The following is an 8,744-nucleotide window of genomic DNA, read 5'->3' as shown; positions in this document are numbered from 1 at the left end:
CCAAGCTTCTCTGCTCCCTTATCGTCTTCTCTTCATTTCTGGCCTCCTCCTGTCCTTGCCTGTCTTCTCATCTGCTCTCAGCATCTGGGTCCCCAGTGGGAGCACACGCACTTTCTCATGCACGTGGAATTTCTGTACCTTTGGACCCCGTGGCACACGGTGCTGGTTTCGCCTGATGTGTAGACACAGGACGAGGCAGGTGTCCCAGGCCTGCTGCAGCTGCTGTAGACCTGGCTTACTCCACACAGCATATCAATGGCACACTTCTGCTCCCTGCAGTGTATGAAGGGTTTTGTGTAAATTTGGGAGTAAATCCCACTGATTTGGGGGAAAAGTATCCTTTGTAAAGGAAGAGGAACTTGTCAAGCAGTGGATATAATCACAGTTTTATAAACATACATAGTTAATTAAAAAGAAAAAACAAAACTCTACAAGCATAACAAATACTACTGGGTACACTGATACCATTTATTGTATTAGTGATATGATTGGTCTTATCATTGGTGTCATTATAGAAGTCATTTGTTTTCAGTTTGTAGCTTGTGTAGGCTTTTGATTGGTTTTTGCTTTCTTTTCTGAGTGTCCATTTGTCTTTTTATCACTTCAGAGAAAGATATGCAAAGAAAAAATTAAATCTTTTTTGACGTTGTTAGTACATTGGGAAACTCAGTAAAAGGGAAGAGTTTTTTCCCTGCAATGGGAATTGAACTCTGGGGATCTAAATCATGCTGGCCATGCAGGCCCTGCACCTATGAGCTGTATCCTACCCTCAGTCCCTGGGCCCTAGGGAAGAGTCCTTTTGAATAGGACTGGATTTAAGTAAGTCATTCTTGAGTTCCTCTTTAATTTAGGAAGGATTGTCTGGTTTTTGCAAGCTTGCTCCAGCCCCTACCCTTTCTTTATATCACTTTCAGGATGAAAACGAAGAACAACTTCGTGTGGAGCTCTCTGAAAGGGTCCTTCTCCAGTTAAGGCCTGTGCCTGCTGCCTAGGCATAAATGAGTTTTGACACATTGTTTTCATAGAGAGCAATCACTTCATGTATATTCAGTTGTTATTCACTTCTGTAAGGTTGATTACTATAGGTTTTAACTTACCCATCTTATTACAAGTATCATGGCTTCATTGCTGTAGAGCAACACAAAAATAAAATCACAGTTTTTAAGAAACAGTTTCTAAAAAACTGTTTTTAAAAACCTGTGATTCTCACTACAACTTAAAAACATTGTTATTTAATGTATTAAACTAATTCAAGTGTAGTTTATGATCAATTTTACAATTTTAATAGTTTTTCTGTATATTTTATATAGATACAGTTTATAATAGGTCTTAGTTTATGATAAATTTTTCTTATATATTTAGTTTACTTGGCAATACATTTGCAGAATAAAGTTAAGAATGCATTGTATGGATTTGTGAAGTAATTTCTGGTGTTTCCATAGTGATTTTCTTATTAGTGCATATTATAGGGAGTGATAGCTTTTATTTGGTGTACATTTCTAAATCAGTAAACCTGATTGTACCCTAGAAACAACCAGGATTTTTTCCCTTGTCTTTTTTAGCTTTCTAGGTAGAATTTATTGACAGAGTATGCAGATATTTCATGAAGTAAATATCAATTTGGGTAACACCGATTTTTACTTAATCATCTTTTGTCTCTGGAGTGAGATACCCGATATGCACAGTTTGCAGAAAAATTGGCCCATGGTTTCAGTCTCTGTTCCACTGACTCCCAGGTGGCTGCCCCAGGAAGCTGGCTGGGGAGAAGGCAGCTGGGCCCATGGCAGCCCAGAAGTGGGGAAGCACAGCGGTCTTGAGGGGGGGGGGGGCAGGGACAGTGTGTGCCCCTCTCCAGCTCATACCTTTACCTCTTGCTTGTGCATGAACATAGGTAAATGAGGTATGTGACACAAAGATCATTCATCTTATCCATACATTCACCTGTAACTCACTGTTACTGCTGTTGATCATTGCATTTTTTACCTGTGTTTTTGCAAGTATCACAGTGACTCACTGCCCCACCAGGCCTCTGCTACTCAGTGTTGGGTTCACCGGCTGTATTGCGTGACCCAGTCGCACCTGGGACCCCACTCCTGAACATCACCTCACTGAGCATGAAACCCCAGCATGCAGGGTATCTCTGGGAGACCTTTCCTGCAAGCGGAAGTGAGCCCTGTCACTCCCTGGTATCCTGCAGTACCCATTTACTATCAGAGAGAGTGATTGCTTGCATCTTCTCTCTCTTATTTCTTATTCAATTTTATCAGAGATTTAGCACATTATTCATTGCCTCAAAGACATGTAATTTGGGTTTCTGGTCCTTTCTGGTCTGTATTTTATTTCTCCTACTCATCAATTTTCATTTCCTGAATTTTTATTTATTTATTTATTTATAAAGTAGCTCATAAAGAATGAATTTGTTTTTAAAAGAATGTTGAAGACATATGTGGTGGGACACACCTAGAATCCCAGCACTGAGGAAGGCTGAGACAGGCAGATTGCAACTTGGAGATTTTCCAGGACAACTTAGAAAGATCCTGTCCGAAACAGAAAATTAAAAAGACAGGAGCTCAGTGGTGGAGAACTGCTGGATTCAACTCCCAGTACCAAAACAAAAAATAAAAAAGAGTTAACCTCACTGATACTTGAATTGTAAAATATTCTAATAAATTCACTATTTCCCTAACTTCCCTGTCAATTATTGCCTTAGTGGACTTCTCTGTTTCAGGATGTAAGCCATTCAGAGTGTGCAGCTAGGACACACTCTCACTTGCTTTGGTGGGTTGAAATCGTGCCCTGCCTGGAGTTCTGTTTCCTACCAGTCATGCAGGACAAGACTTCCTCCAGCCCCCTTACTGTAGCTTTTCTCTGTCATGGCATTGTCCCGGGCCCGCTGCTTCCCAGGGATGAAGTGGCTGCTGTGACTTAAGATGCAACAGAAAGGGGGTTTTCTGCTCTCTGGTGCCCTGCAGGGAAACAGAGGGAGCTGGCCCAGGCGCCCCCCTCCAGGGTCCAGCCCCTATATCCTGCTTGTTCTGTGGAGGCAGCCCCGGATATTTAGCTTGGCTCCCAGACCAGATGAAAACGCTGTAGTGCTCACTTCCTGTTATGCTTTTGCCCTGTTCACTGCTCTTTCCCCCCAGGCTGTGTCTCTGTCCAGTCTCTGTCTGCACTCACAGTCTTGTGTTGTGCTTCTGCTCTTCATGCCATTTGGAGGCAAAGCTCCTGCCCAGGGCCGCTCTTAATAAATGCCAGGATTTCTGGATTTTGCTTGGTTACTGGCTCATTCAAACCTCAATCTGTTATTTCCTGTTGGTTCCTCCTCTCTCCTGATTCCTGAACTGGACTCCTGCAGCAGCTTGTGAGGGCCAGCAGTTCCTGGGGCTACTATCTGTGAACGTCAGCAATGCAGCTTCAAAGTGTGACTTTGCCTGGCACTTATGTTATGCTTGATTGTTAAATTCTCATGGAATCAATTTCTGGTTTTAGAGTTTTCTGTAATTTGCATATTAGTAGTTAAAGTAAAAAAGGAAATACTTTATGATCAAATTTAACACTGAAGTACAATTGGTAATGAAGAGTGGAGGAGATGGAGGGCTAAAAAATCTGACATGAACATAAATCTAACCACACTACTAATCAATGGTGATGTGTTTGACAGAGTGATCAAGTTCATTTCAGAATTTGATTATGTATCTGAAAAATGAGAATATCTAAAATATTGCATATATGTATGTATATATATATATATATATATATATATTATATGTATGTTTGTATATGCTTGTATGTACCTTTTCTTCATATTGTATGGTATATTATCTCTGGAAATGACTCTATAAAATAAAAAGGCTAAAGTTCTATAATATTGACTTGTATTTTATAGAGTAGATATTATTGATAATAGGGATATTTTGAGATTATTTTACTATTTTTTTTTAAAAAAAACAAAATTTCATAGCAAAATAATAAGAGAATAACAATAATCAATGCAATGTGCATCATTATCTTCAAAGCAGTTACTCAGAGTACACAACGTACACAGAAAAGATCCTCTCTTACAAAGAAGAAGCAGATAATAGTACAAAGCCTTCAAGATTGTGAATTGTACAAGAAAAATTTTAAAAATCACTCGAGAAGAAAACCAGAACCGTGAAGCAAGTATGTATTATCTTCCACAGTTCTCTTAGTTTGTTTCTTCTTTAAAGTCCAGAAAGAATTTCACACAAAATTTGGTCCAGCTCAGTAGTAAAGTAGTAAGCTCAGGGTGATGTCAGCATGCCAGGTCTCAGGGCACACTTAACCCATCCACACCCGTCCTTCGACCTGGATGGGCCTGCAGGACAAAGCAGAGGGTGAGCTCTCCAACAGGCTGAGACCACTGCAGCAACAGAAGGTAGTTGCTGCTCCTGACTCATTGATCTGCTGCAAAAACTTTGCATTAGATCTTGACAATATTTCTTAGCTTTTTTCCCTATCATTTATTTTCCTGGGGCAAAGAAAATGTGCTTTCTTCTTAAAGCTTTCATATAACATTTATTTACTAAGAAATAAGCACTTGGTTTGCAGTTATTTATTAACTGATACAAATTTCTTCTCTATATTCAGATGTTCTTTTGATGTACTTGTTTCTTGAAATACAACTTTTACAGAGAGAAAGCCACAGTTACATTTCAAGAGGGGGTGGTGCTGCTATAGCAATGCAAGAAACACTAGTCTCAGTTATATTTATTTTTCTGTGGGGAAGCTGACAGAGCTTGGTGTGGACTCAGATTGCAGCCTACAGTGGAAAGCTGGTGTTTCCAAGCGAGCAGGGGAAGTGCCATGCTAGGTATCTGGCCTTTGGGTTACACATCAATCCTGGCTCCATTTAGTTTTGCAGTGTTAGGCAAATACCTGGAGAACATGAATATGAAATCTGTGAGGAAAAATAAGATAAGTAAGTCACTGACAGGCTCTTGAGCAAGAAGAAATGTGGGAAAGCATAAGAACGCTTCCCGGGAAGATCTCAAACTCCAGCAGTGGTCAGGGATCCCTTGCAGCAGCATTTAGGAGATTCCCAGTCAAACATGCACTAAGCTGTGTGCTTGAAACTCCAGGAATTGGACACAGAGGAAAAAGCATCAGGTAGCTCGTCCCTGTGTGGGAGACAGTGTCCTCGGATTGGTCCAGGATTCAGGTAGCTGTTGTGTGTGGATGATGACCATGACTTCCAATGGACAAGGAGCAGCAGAGATGATCCCAACACTCCCCTTGCCCCACCTGCCTCCTGCACCCACTCTATTCCCTCAGCCCTCAGCACCTGAGCTCTCTCACCTGTGCTGCTCATTGCTTCAGTTCTTGAACCACTCCGCATGGATACGGATTGGAACCACAGGTGTGCTTTGGAGTTTGTTGGGGAGTTTTAAAATTTCCACAGAACTCAAGCTCCATCTTCAAGCAGACTTAGGATTTGATAGAAAAGAAATTATACGATCTATCTGTCTGTCTGTCTATCATCTATCCCATCCATCTTCTATACTGTATCTCAGGTTTTTAGATACTTAGAGCATCAGCGAATCATCTATGGCAACAACACCTCAGAACATCAGTGAGTGGAATATTCACGTTAGATTTAGAACCATTACAGGGTCATAAAATATAGATCAAAGCTGTAAATTTTTGAAGAAATCACACATCTTAAATGCTGCTGAAGTTTTTTCAGAAAGATGATATATTTCTCCTTTCCCATTGGTAAGAATTTGTGGCATTCAATATTTCAGTGTTAGAAATAGAAAGTTGAAGACTTTTAGTATATTCAAGGGAAAACATAGGGAAGAAGCCTTTGTGGATTATTTTTTTCAGAAAGACCAATATATCTTATGACTATTGGTCTTTCTGACTTATAGTTATTTAAAATTCTATTTTGAGTCTCATTTCTATAGTATTTTCCCAAAAAACACTAAGTGACCTCCACAGCCAAGTGGAATGTGGTGTTGTGTTTTATCGTCTATCCTGGGCTCAGCAGATGAGCCCCAAGCAGAGGAGCAGCTGGTGGCAGGGACAGTTCAGCAGTGCTCAGTTTTCCTCCCTATTCTTTCTGAGACAAGTGGATTCGGCAGTCAGTAACACTGAGAGTGATGGCAATATCACCCAGTCTTGTCTGGTAAACACCAGTGACCCCCTAAATTTCATTACTTTCATTCTGTTACTTTCATTCCAAGATTTAACATAAATGGTAAGAGCTTTATGGCGATGAATTTGGAGGAAAATCTGCCTACTAGACAAAAAAGGAATTCTCCATGAAGCTCTATCCAATCAGTCTTACACTTATGCACATAACATATGGGTGTTTATATACATGGGCTCATAAAATATGCTTTTAAAATAAATTCATACATTTATATAAAATAAGCAAATATGTTGAAACAAAAATTATCAAGTCTGAATCCATTTTTAGAGATGAATGGCGTACTCAATTTACCTATATGCAGATCTTTCCCTCAGTCCCTTGAGAACCAAAGAATGGAACATAGGAAAAGTGGAGAAACGCAGAACTGGAGCAATGCATCTCACAGAATGGTAGGAGTGACTGCCCTCTCTCTGGTTGCCTTTGCAGAACGTTCTGTACAGATGTTAACCAAAAGCATGTATGTTCATTTCTTTTTGTCTGGCTGTCTTCCTCACTTTGCCTCACCTCATCCTGAAGTCAAATATTGTTTGCTTTTTAAGGTAGAGTGGACAGAAGCTGGGAGTTTGGGGGCAACTTGAGCTCTGGCTGATGTCTGGCCCTCTTCAGGGACCCTCATTCGATGTCCTTCAAGTTTCCGAGTTTAGTTCTGTGTGAGGATCCCACTCTGCGTGTGGGAATGCGAGCATCATTCCATGCAGCCACGGATTCACTCAGAATGGCCTGATCTCACGAGTAGAGTGGATTCAACTGTTTAATCTTTATTTAATTCAATTATTTTTTCATTTATTTTAAACTCATTGTATATGGAACATACAGCTGCTCATTTTAATACCTAATTAAATCTTAAAAACTATTGATTTTGTTTCATACTTTAACAATGAAAATTCAAGGATTAAGGAATTTGTTTCTCTTTTTTGCTGTTTATGTTAGCAGAGTCCATGATTTTGTAAATATTCTGTACTTGTTGATAAACCCAAGTGTCATCAAGTGAAGTTCATGATCTTGAAGTATGGAACTTCACTGTCAATTACTAAATAAGTGGTACAGGTAATGTATGTATGTCCACACGGCCCACCAGCCTTTGGGACTTCCTATGATTAGTGGAATCATGCTTATGTATGTATGCTTACTAAACAGTCTTTTGAGATGGTCATATTACATCAAGCCCAAACTTTTCTTCACAGTCAAGGTGAAATCCCATGGATAACACCACCTGGAAGTCCAGCCAAACTGGATGGGTAGATTTCATCCTGGTGGGACTCTTCCATCAATCTGCACACCCAGCTTTGCTGCCTGGTCATCTTTGTGATTTTCCTGATGGCTTTGTCTGGAAATGTACTCCTGATCTTTCTGATTCACTCTGATACCCACCTCCACACCCCCATGTACTTTTTCATCAGCCAGTTGTCTCTCATGGACATGATGTACATTTCTACCACTGTGTCCAAGATGCTCATGGACCAGATTCTGGGTGAGAACAAGATCTCTGCCCCTGAGTGTGGGATGCAGATGTTTCTCTACTTGACACTAGGTAGTACAGAATTTTTCTTCCTAGGTGCCATGGCCTATGACCGCTATGCAGCCATCTGCCATCCCCTGCGTTACCCCATCCTGATGAACCACAGAGCATGTTTCCTCCTGGCAACAGGTTGCTGGTTCCTGGGGTCAGTGGATAGTTTCATGCTGACTTTTGTGACCATGACCTTCCCGTTCTGTAGGTCCCGGAAGATCCATCACTTATTTTGTGAAGTCCCTGCAGTGAAGTCCCTGCACTCTACAAGATGCTCATGTACCTGTGTTGTGTCCTCATGTTCCTCATCCCTGTGACAGTCATCTCGAGTTCCTATACCTTCATTCGCCTCACTGTTCTCAGGATGAACTCGGCAGAAGGCCGGAAGAAGGCGCTGGCCACCTGCTCCTCCCACATGACTGTGGTCCTTCTTTTCTACGGTGCTGCTGTCTACACCTACGTACTCCCCAGCTTCTACGACACTCCCTAGAAGGACATGGTGGTCTCTGTGTTTTATACAATCCTCACTCTCATGTTGAACTCCTTAATCTCCAGTTTTAGGAACAAGGATGTCACAGAAGTTCTCAAGAAAATGTGCAGCGTGAGACCTGCCTTTCCAGACATGGTAAGACAGGGACCATGAGTACTCATGGGTTCTTTTCCTTCTCCCTGTGCAGGAAACACTCAGGCTCTTATGTGACATTTCCTCAGACTCTCATATCCTAAGGTCTCATCCAACACTTGTCCCTTTTTGAGGAATTATTTTAGTATTTTTGAATGTTCTCCATCTTTGCCCACTTTGTCCACTTAACACCCTTATTCAATTGTGTTGTGCTGATACTGTATTTTCTAAAGTTAGTAACTGCTCCTTAACTATAGGAGAATATTCATATCATTAGTAAATGCAGGATGGAATATTTATAGGAAATGGTCATTAAGTTTTCAATACACAAAGGAAACAGAGGGTATGCTAAGTGGTAGAGAAAACAAGGATGGAATGTTAGTAATGCGTGAGGGCTTAATAATGTGTAAAAGCAGATGATTGTACCATCATTTTTATGA

At 40.7% G+C, this 8,744-nt stretch overlaps 1 pseudogene; it reads left to right on the top strand.

The window, feature by feature from the left end:
• The first annotated feature begins 7,371 nt into the window (after positions 1–7,371).
• LOC106025629 (olfactory receptor 2T29-like) lies at positions 7,372–8,325 on the top strand (annotated as a pseudogene).
• The last annotated feature ends 419 nt before the right edge of the window (positions 8,326–8,744 follow it).

The sequence above is a fragment of the Cavia porcellus genome, unplaced genomic scaffold (assembly GCF_034190915.1).
Source record: "Cavia porcellus strain 051 isolate PalLab524CR breed Dunkin Hartley unplaced genomic scaffold, mCavPor4.1 scaffold_2, whole genome shotgun sequence".
Classification (NCBI taxonomy): domain Eukaryota; kingdom Metazoa; phylum Chordata; class Mammalia; order Rodentia; family Caviidae; genus Cavia; species Cavia porcellus.
This window is presented reverse-complemented; position numbering and strand designations above follow the sequence as displayed.